The following is an 11004-nucleotide window of genomic DNA, read 5'->3' as shown; positions in this document are numbered from 1 at the left end:
CATTGACTTCTGACTCTTTTTAGCATAATAGAAGATAAAAATGTTACATTACAACCTCAAACTTTACTTTTACACAATAATATATACTAGCCATTTAGAACAACAAACCTATTCAGCAAAACCAAAAATAAAGTTCCACTTTTTTACATCAGAAGCATGCAATCCAGAAGTAATGTCCAAAGGAAAACAAAATTACATAGATTCTTGTATTTGAATTAAACAGTTAATTTCATCATCTTTTTTTTTTCATTTTTGCTTGGGAAATAATATACCATATATTTCTGTTTGTACTTATTAGTCTTTACAAACTATCTTCATTTATATTAACACAATTTACTACTCTCAAGTTATTTAACCTTCTTATTAACATCCATTTAAAATTCTAGGCTTTTCTTTAAAAATGTTAATATTAATAAAATATTAATAAAAATATTTCTAAAATATTTCTAAAATCAATAGATGAAATACATCTTTTTATTTCCTCCTAGCATTCATACTTCCAGATTTAATTTCAATAATATTTTATAAACTTTTAGAATTACTCAAGCATTGTATTTGGGGGGGAAAACACTTTCAAAGCCACTTTTTAAACACAAAACTTCATTATGGCTTTCTTTCAAATACATATATCAGACTTTGAAAAATCCACCCTAACTCCACTTAGCTCATTATATTTAAACCACTCCTCCCAGGTTATCCTCATAGAATAAAATCTTTTTCTTCTCTGGAATGACTATCAAATCTCTTTTTCTTAAGGAATTCTCAACCTGGTTAATATCTATGAAGAAAAATTCCCAAACTTGTCTGTGGAGATTCTCAGGTCATAGTTGTTCCAAAGATGCTTTTTCTAGAGGCAACTGGACTTTCTTATTTATATTTGAAGACATTTTGCTTCTTATCAAAAAAGTTTCTTCAGCTCTGACTGGATGATGGGATTGGAAAGATTTATACTCCTCGCAGACAGCCAGTTATTTTCCATTCTTCTGGAGAGTTGTTGAGGCCACCTGGAAGTTTTTCTGTGTTGTCAATGTCACCTGAGTAGTGCAAATGGGTGTGGAGCCTCTTGGAACTGTTATTACAACACAGTCCTTTCAACAGTTCCCAGAACTGTTGCACCCTTTTGCACTATCCTGCCAGATTGAACCACCTAGGCAGATACAATGGGTGACAGGCAGGGCATCATGTAACCAAGTCCTAAGCCCTGCTGGACTTTATAGGTTGTAACCAGCAACTTGAATGTGGAAGAATATTGGTAATAATCAAAGTCTGGATATAAACTTGGGCTGTATTTCATTAATTCAACTTTGGTTAAGCTACTTTCAGCATGTTGGTGTTCTGTAGTGTTTGGCTGACCTTTGTCCCCACCTACCTGAGCACCAAAGGGAAGTACATGGTAGCTGTGGAGATCTTTTCTATCTTGAATTCCAGTGCTGGTTTACTAGGATGCATCTTCATCCCCCAAATCTACATAATTATACTGAGGCCTGAACTCAACACTAGAGAACATTTAGTCCATAAGAAATAGAAGAACAAAATCAGATTTTGAATAAGCAAATACTAATTGGGTCTATATATAAAACCACCCTCATATCCATCAATAAATAAGTAATCTGTTGGAGATGTGCATGTTTCAAAATAATTACATTCAATATTTTTCTCAGTTCCATTAATACACATAAAAAGTATTTTTTAGTAAACAATTTACTCATGTACAAACAAACTCCATTAAATTTTCATCTTAGAATTCTTCAGAGAATCAGGGTTATTTGGGAGGGAGTCTTTATTAATTTGTCCAACAGGGAGTTGTCCATATGAGTTAATTAAATTATTCAGTTTGGGTTTATTATGTTTTAGAAATCAGTTCTAGTTGTAAGAAAAAACTGGGTCAATATCAAGACAGACATAGATAGATAGAAGATAGAATAGATTGTGAACCAACCTCAAGATCAACTGAACATTTCTTTCATGATTTTATTAAACTTGTCAATATATAAAATAAAATAAAAATAATTAGCAAAGGGGAAAGGAAAGGAGGAGAAAGAAAGAAAGAAAGAAAGAAAGAAAGAAAGAAAGAAAGAAAGAAAGAAAGAGAGAGAGAAAGAAAGAGAAAGAAAGAAATTCTCACTCTTTTTAGTGCTATAGAATGAAATATTGCAGCCTCAACTTTTTACTTTTACATACTTAATATATACTAGATATTTCTATAACAACAAATTTATCTAATTAGCCAAAGTCAACACTTCATTCTTTTTCCAACTCAAGCACAAAATCCAGAAACTAGCCATCTCTGCCAGTTCCATCAGTTTTTCCAAGCCATCCATCCATTTTGGGAATTAGAGTATCTTTCCATTTTTGTGCCTAAAGCATTCTTCAGAATATACAACAAGGTTCCATATTTTTCTTTGTCTTCTTTGTCCTTTAAGTCTAAAAGAAAAGTCTCTGGTTTAGTTTTTATATTCTTTTAAAGAATCTTTTGTATTAAAATATGATTCTTGCCAAATATTTCTTTGCTTTATTACAAGTCCACCAAACATGGCAAAAAGTTCTTTCCTTGCATTTACATTTCCAACATACTGCACATTTGAAATAGTTTTGTACCTTTTGCACAGTTTGTTGTGTGTTAAATACATCAGTACATCATTTTATAAAAAAAATTAAATTATGACTCACTGTAAGTTTTAAAACTTTGGTCCACATGTTTTCCCATTGTTCAAGCATTATATTATGCCAATAATTCTTTGTCTCTTGAATCATGCAATTCTTCACACATTCAATAGCAATTTATAAACTTTGGCAATAACATGTTCATCAATATTACACAATACTCAAATTTATGAAGTCAAACCCATAATTTTTTTTTAATCTAGGTTAAACCATTCTCTCAATTGTAAATACATAAATCAGTGACAGACACATCCTCCTGACTCCAACTCTTCTTTTGATTTAATGATAGGTTTACCAGAATTAAAAAGCATTATTTGGTCAAAGGTTCATTAATATGGCTTTCCCATAACTACTTTTCTGAAAAAGGCTTCCTGTGGTGTCATCCAAAGAGGTACATTCATAAAGAGCAGTGTTGTGTACTTATTCCAAACTCCTAGGACAGCACACTTCAAATCAGTAGTTTATATCTAATCCTCAGGTTTTTTTCCCCTGGACATAGAGACACTCCTTGGAGAAATCATAGTCAAATGTCATAAAGGTTCCATCACCATGGTTTACTGTGTTTTAGTCTATATGGGCTTCTTGGCCCTTCTCAGCTTCACTATGGCCTTCCTAGACAGATAATTGCCAGACAGTTTTAATGAAGCCAAGTTCATCACTTTCAGCATCAGTAGTGAGATTCAAAAAAATTTTACTACTGGTTCTGTAGGCAAGGCATAGCTTGGTGGGAGTGGTTTGGTTTCGTGGGCATGGCAGGGGAAGTGTCATGCCCCTGGTGGATACTGACTCTGAAGAAGAGGAGGAACAGCCAACAAGGAGTGGAAGTGTGGTTCCAGAGGTGGAGGCTGGGTAAGGGCAGAGGCTGGCTGAGCAGTGAGAGGAGGACCCAGGCCCATCCCCTATCCATCCTAGGCCACGCAGGGAGGAGAGGATCAAGGTAAAACATGGTCTACTTGGGAGGAAAGGTCCATGATCCTCTTCATGGGTCGCAGGTGGGAGATTTGTATAAGAGTGTGAACCTGCGTGCTAACAGATGCTGGAGATAAATTAGTGTTTTATTTCTAAAGGTTTATCTTGGCTGGCATTTTTCCAATGGATTGTCCCTGGTTATCTTCCTGAAGTTGGCAATTATCTATCCTGGTCTGTCGAGAAACTTTATTCAATGCAGTTTGTTTTTGGTTCTTGCTTCATTATCAGCTCTTTGAATGTGAACTGTGTTTCTTCCCTTTGAAATGTTATTTTGAAAATAGCTTACTCCTCCACTGTGAACAATTATACAGTGAAGCCAAGTTGAAGGCATTAAAGGACTTTTAGTTATGTTTTGGATTTTGTTATATTTCTGATATACTCTGGGTCATAACAGAAAGGTTACTGCAAAATCCCCATTCCCTCCCCACCCCACTAACCTAATTTCCAGCTCTGTTCTCCTGTGCAGGACAACAAAAGAAGACCCAGCTGATCAGCTGTGACTTGGGAGGCAGAGAATAGATGGGGGGGCAGTCAAATGTGGTACTTACCAGTTCTCCAAACTACTCAAAATTTCCACTACCAGTTCTCCAGAACAGTGTTTGTCTGACCTTTGTCCCCATCTATCTGAGCACCAAAGGGAAGTACATGATGGCTGTGGAGATCTTCTCTATCCCGTCTTCCAGTACTGGCTTACTTGGATGCATCTTCATCGCCAAAATCTATATAATTATACTGAGGCCAGAGCTCAACATATTTAATATATTTAATACATAAGAAATAGAAAAAGAATAAGAAAAAGGTCCAGTTTTGCGCAAACAACTTCTTCTTAGATCTTATCATCTATTTAACAATTAACTTGATATATTGTGATGACCCGGGGCATATCACAAAGGCAACAAAGTCACATAAGTAAGAAGAGTCCCTTTAGTACCTCCAAATTTGCTCCCAATGTCAGGTTTACCTTCAATTGGAGAAAAATCTCTCCCAAGAACAGTCTTTAAGTGGAGGAAATTCAGTCCAAAACCAAAGTACATACAAACTGTAAATAAAAATCCACACAAACCACACTGTAGTAATTAACTTGACAGGAAGGAGAAGCAATTTCAAACTTGAAAGGCCAGCAAACCCAGATAAGCCTTGACAATACCAGATAATTCACGATTTGTTTTCAACAGTTGGCTGTGCACAAGTCCCCTTTTTAAATACTGTTTTCCCAGCTGCAGCTAATGAAGGGAATCAGAGCCCTTTCCTCCCTCATAAGCCACACAACTCACATTGCTCCCTTCTCTGTTCCTCCCTGTGTGTCCTAGGATGAAGAGGGGGTGGGCCTGGGTCTTCCTCCAAATTCCCTCTACCTTGCTCGACCCTTCCCATGCTCTGCCCAGCTGGACTTTGCCCTTCCTCAGTTTCTTCTATAGCCAACGGAGCCACACTTCCACTCCCTGTCAACTGCTCAGCCTCCCTCTTGGAATCAGATTTTGACAGGGGCAGGACATCTATACATACATCTGGAAAAACATCAATAAAAAAGGTTTTTCTGGGTAGGAAAAAAGAGTTGGGATAATTTAGTGGCTAATACTAGGCTCAGATACAGCAATCAAATCCTTTTTTTAAAGTCATTATTTTATTTACACATATAGAAAGAGTAATAGAGTATATTCTAGGCACACAATAAAGCTGTGCACCTATGAGGAAAAGCAAAGCAGGGCTTATATCCTTTGACCCACTGCATTGTAAAGGCAAGACAGACACAGTGGGAATCACAGGTGACATTGAAAATTTTAGATTCATCCATGTGACCATAATGTTAATCATTCCATCTTACTAGGTCAGCATACTAGCTGTCAGCATTCCAATTAAACCCTCCAGACAATTAATTAAAAATTCCCAAAGTCCATCAAAGTAAGAATTTGTTAGAGGAGTCATGTTGGCACACCTAGGGGAAATCTAAATCTGAATCCCTGCATCCACCACCCCCCAACACACACACACTAAAACTCACACCCTGCCCCATTTAATGACTCCCAGGTCACATTCCTGTCAATCCCCTGTCTCAGCTGCCACCAACTTCCAGTCACTCCCCTTCAAAGACAGAAACTTGTCCTTGATCTCTGGTGAAAGAATGTGTTGTGGCTATATTCCCTTCACTATTCTCTCATTTCCACATTCTGCCCATTCCCACTGTGGCAGCCCAGAATCTGAATCAAGAGGGATCTGGAGCTGACAGGCTGCCTTCCCTCAAGTGACGAGGATGTTCTGAAATGAGACAAGTGATGGGGGTTAGGAATTGGAACTAATTAACCACCTCTCCTTCCTCCAGGGGGGCCCTTTGGCTTATCGGGAAATTTTTCATGAAACTGTTTCACCAAATATCTGCCTTTACATCCCAACACTTTATTCAGGTGGCATTAGGCAAAGGGTACCCCTTCCAATGGATTAGGTATTGTAATTGACTCCTATGTAATCTGGAGTCCAATTTTTTTTACTTTACCCTGTACTACTATTGGCTTGTGAGCAGGTTGATTTCTTGGTTTTAATTGTGAGCTACTATGAAAATCTGGACGCACTTTCCCAAACAAGCGAGGGTGACTTAGTTGCACAGTTACCGGATTTATCACTGTCATTATGGGGAATGGTCCTAGGAATTTTGGACCCAGTTTCTTTTCTTTTTTTTAATCAATATACATTTTTATTAAACAAAAACATTCAAAACAGTGAACATGGTGTAATCATCCACACACCTATGTGTCATACATATCTATTGTGGATAGCACATAATACAAATTTACATAATATATACATTTATACATTACAACAATTTTCCATATTCCTAATCTATTATCGTAACATCCTTATCTTATTTTAATTTTAAGTCCTTCCTTTTTCCCAAGCATTGGTAAAATTTGTCCCATAGTTTATAGTATTCAGTCTCGTCCTTATTTTTTAATTCCAACATTATTTTGTCCATTTCTGTGCATGTCCATATCTGAACCCAGTTTCTTTGTAGGCAACTTTAAGATATTTAATGGACAAGTAGACCTGATTTCCCACTTTAAAGAGGGCTTGGGTTGATCGGTGCTTGTCCACCTGACATTTGTATTTTTCAGTGGCTTGGCAAGGGCATGCTTGGTATTGTCTCAACCTCATTTTAACAAGTCCATCCCCTCAGTTAGGGACATTGAGAGCGGAGGCTCTCTAGGTTACTCAGGTATAGGCACAAAGTCTATCCCACTGCCATGCTCCTTCACCTTGGAAAGTTGAATGTAGGCTGGATCGTGTGTTTGAACCCACATTTGAACTATGGGTCCCACACTCAGCTGATCAAACATCTCAGGTAGCCCAGCAAGCGATTGGCTCCACAACGACAGATGACATCTCCATTCCCTGGACCATTAAGCTTCAGGGGTTTTGATGGTCTCCACTTGAAGGTTGCCACTTTTTCAGGTTGTCCAGATACCCCTGGAGGTCCTGGAACTATCATCACGGACTCCAACTCTAGCTGCGCAGTTGGTCTGGCTGGTGAGGATTACCATAGGACTGGCTCCTTGGATCAGGTGCCCCTCCACTGACTCTGCTTCAGCTACCGCAGATGGATAGCACAGGGCTCCGCAAACATCCTCTGAAGTGGATTCAATAGCCTCTTCAGGGGTTCTGGTTCCCTGCTCCATCTTCCCTGAGTCTTTACACCCCATTAAGTCAAAGTGTTTTTGGAGCTCAGTGGCACTGCTTTTGCGAGAAGTCCTTGGGATTTTCTTTAGAAGGAGATTCGGGATAATGTCTGTTAGATCAGGTAGATCGGTTCACATGGAGAGGCGAGACTCGGGAGTGTACATTCAGTTCTTTATTGAAAGTTAAGAATGGAACAGAATAGGCTTGTGAGCCACTTGGCTTTATACAGCCAGCCCGCGGCTGGGCAGCCAATGGCAGCGCTTTGAATCTCCCGTGATCGGCTCGGCCAATTGCGGTAGATTCTTAGTGCTCCAATCACAGGAGTTCAGTCAGCCAATCACGTTGCGAGCCGGGTGGACCAATCGGAATGCGAGTCTTCAAGAATGTTAATACAGAACACCCCTCCCCTCATGGTTTCATCCGACGTAGCATGGTGACGTAGTCGCGCAAGTAGGCGGGGCTCCGTACCTGCCTGGTTGACCTGCGTGGCTCCGTCTGTGTGTGATCGTCGGCCGGTTCGGATGGGCTCCGCGTCGCTCTCAACCCTTTCAATGGAACCACCTGGAAGGGTGAGCCGGGCCTGTCGCTGCAGCTCCCGCCCAGACTACCTGGGTCGGTCGAGCTGCAGTCCCTGCTGCTCCCGCCTGGTCTTTCTGGGCTGGTTGAACTGGCTTGGCTGTACCTTCCAGGTGAAGCTCCCATCTGCGACAGCTCGAGGTCTGCTGGTGAGTATGGTTGGTTTATTTGGACGTTGCTATCTTTTGGTGGGGGGTGTTCGGCTTGCATTTGGGGGTGTTTCGCTGGCGTTTCTGGCCTTTTGTCGTCCCCCTGCTTGGTTGTTGTGGTTCCCCCTCCCTCTCTGCTTTCTGTAGTTGTTGTTGTCGAGGCATCGGGGGTGTTGGCGGCTAGCCTAGACCGTAGCTGATCGATGTGCTGCTTCCAGCTTCTTCCATCCATGGTTTGGAGTCTGTATGACTGGGGGCTGGTTACCTGTGTTATTTGCGCAGGTACCCAGAGTGGGTCTCCCGTGAAGTTCTTTGCGTAGACTGTGTCCCCGATGTTGAATGCCCGGTGCCGGCTGGAGGAATCTGGGGGTTTCTCTGGATTGTAGGTGGGGTGTAGCCAGTCCAGCGGGGACCTCAATTTCCTGCCCATCAGTAGTTCTGCTGGGCTTTTGTTTGTGGTCGTGCTGGGTGTAATATGCTGTATGAGTAGCATTCTGTTTATCTTTTCTTGAATGTCGCCGGTTTCAATTTTCTGGGTGGTTTTCTTTGTGTATTGAACCATCCGTTCCGCCCGTCCATTCACCGCCAGGTGAACCGTCGAGGTTAGGGCGTGTCTGATGCCCCGCTCGGCCAGGTATCTTTCAAATGCCAGTGCCATGAACTGCGGGCCGTTATCCAACACTAAGACATCTGGCAACCCATGTGTCGCAAAGAGTCTGTTAAGTTTATCGATGACCGCTTCTGTTGTTGTTGTCCTCATGGTGCTTTCCTCCAGCCAGTTGGAGTAGGCGTCCACAGTGATGAGGAATGTATGCCCCTTGGTCGGTCCGGCGAAGTCTATGTGTATTCACGACCACGGTCCCCTGGGGGTTTCCCATTCCAGGACTGGAGCGGCGGGGGGGTGGATCTCATCTCTTGGCACCTGTTGCACCCATGTCTCGATTTGCTTGTCCATCCCTGGCCACCAAGCGTAACTTCTGGCCAGGGCTTTCATCTTGACAACACCCGGGTGCCCCTCGTGTAGCATTGCCAGCACTCTTTTCTGTAGTGTCTCTGGTATAACTACCCGGTCTCCCCAGAGTATGCACCCTTTTTGTGTGAACAGCTCGGTTTGCTGGTTCCTGAAGACTTTGAACTGTTCGCTGCCCTCATTTTCCGGCCACCCCCACTCTACCCAGCTCAATACACGCACCAGCCGTTTGTCTTTATTTGTTTCTCGGGCAATGTCTGGCGCGGTTAAGAGCGGGCTGGGTAGCGTCTCTATTTGCAGGGTCATTGTTGTGGGCACTGGGTCGTTGTCTAAGTCTGGTAGGGGTGACCAGCTTAGTGCGTCTGCGTGCGGGATATTCTTGCCGGGCCGGTGTGACAGTTCATACGAGTAAGCGGCAAGGAACTCGGACCACCTTGTTATCCGGGGTGACAGGATGTTTGGGGTGGCCTTGTTCCCTGCCAGTATTCCGAGTAAGGGTTTGTGGTCCATAATGATTGAAAAGGTCCTACCGTAAAGGTACTCGTGGAACCTTTTCACTCCGGAGACGATGGCGAGGGCTTCTTTGTCCAGCTGGCTGTAATTTCTCTCCGGTCTGGCCAGCGTCCTTGAGAAGAAGGCAATGGGTGCTTCCTTCCCATTGGGTAGGGTGTGACTGAGGACTGCTCTGATGCCGAAGGGCGACGCATCGCATGTCACCGTTAGCGGCAGGGTCTCGCTATACTGGATCAGGACGGCGTCTGATGTTAGCAGGTTTTTTGTCTGTTGGAATGCAGCCTCCTCCCACTTCCCCCAGGTCCAGGTGGCTGCTTTATCAAGTAGCCAGTGCAGGGGTTCCGCCGCAGTTGCCTTCTGGGGTAGGAAAACGTTGTAAAAGTTAAGCAGTCCCAAGAACGCCTGTAGTTCCGCCTTGTTTGTTGGTGTGGGGGCTTCCTTGATGGCTCTGAGTTTCTTTCCATTTGGGTGGATTCCATGCCGGTCTAGGAGGTACCCCAGGAATTCGACCCTCTCAGTGTAGAGTTGGCATTTGTGTTTTTTTTACTTTAAGGCCGGCGTCTTTGAATTTTTGCAGCACTGCCCTTAAATGGGTTTCCAATTGTTCCTTGTTGGCGGCTGCGACCAGCACGTCATCAAAGTAGGGGACCACTCCTTTTATTCCCTGGAGGAGTCTTTCCATGAGGCTTTGGAAGACTTCTGGGGCGACGCTGACTCCAAATTGGAGTCGGTTGCATCGGAAAGCCCCCCGGTGTGTGACAATCATTTGCGCTTTGGCTGTCTTGACATCGACTGGCAGTTGCTGGTAGGCTTGCGCCAGGTCAAGTTTTGCGAAGACCCAGCCTCTCCCCAGTGAGTGCAGAAGGTGCTGTACTACTGGGACGGGGTAGGCGCTATGCTGTAGTGCGTGGTTGAGGGTGGCATTATAATCACCGCAGATTCTTATGGAGCCATCGGGTTTGATGGGGGTGACTATGGGTGTTTCCCAGGGGGCATGGTCAATTGGCTCTAAACCCCTTGTGCGACGAGCTTGTCTAGTTGCTCATTGATTTTAGGTTTGAGCACGAATGGCACTCACCGCGGTTTGAGGCGGATCGGGGCAACGTTAGGGTTAAGGTTGAAGGAGATAGGGGCCCCTCGGTACTTGCCTAGAGAGTCGTCGAAGACCTCCTGGAAGTCCCTCACGAGCGTCGCTTCCCAGTCAGCCTCGACTGTGTGGTGGATGCCCATCACTTCTATTCCCAGTGGGGAGAACCATTGCAGGCTGAGCAAGCTGGGGCAGTCTTTGTCTACGACTGTAAGTGGCAATACCTTGGTGTGGTCTTTGAAGGTGACTTTAAATGTCCGATGCCGGCTACAGGGATGCAGTTTCCTGGTAGTCCTTCAGATTAGTTTTTGGTCGTCTAGCTTGTATGGTGGATGGTTGGCACTAGGCGCTTGATTGTGCACCAAGAGACCATGGAGAGGTAGGACCCGGAGTCCACTTCCATCTTG

Source organism: Pseudonaja textilis, unplaced genomic scaffold, assembly GCF_049901715.1.
Source record: "Pseudonaja textilis isolate UNSWEBS1 unplaced genomic scaffold, rPseTex1.2 PTEXSCF30, whole genome shotgun sequence".
NCBI classification, from domain to species: Eukaryota; Metazoa; Chordata; class Lepidosauria; order Squamata; family Elapidae; genus Pseudonaja; species Pseudonaja textilis.
This window is presented reverse-complemented; position numbering follows the sequence as displayed.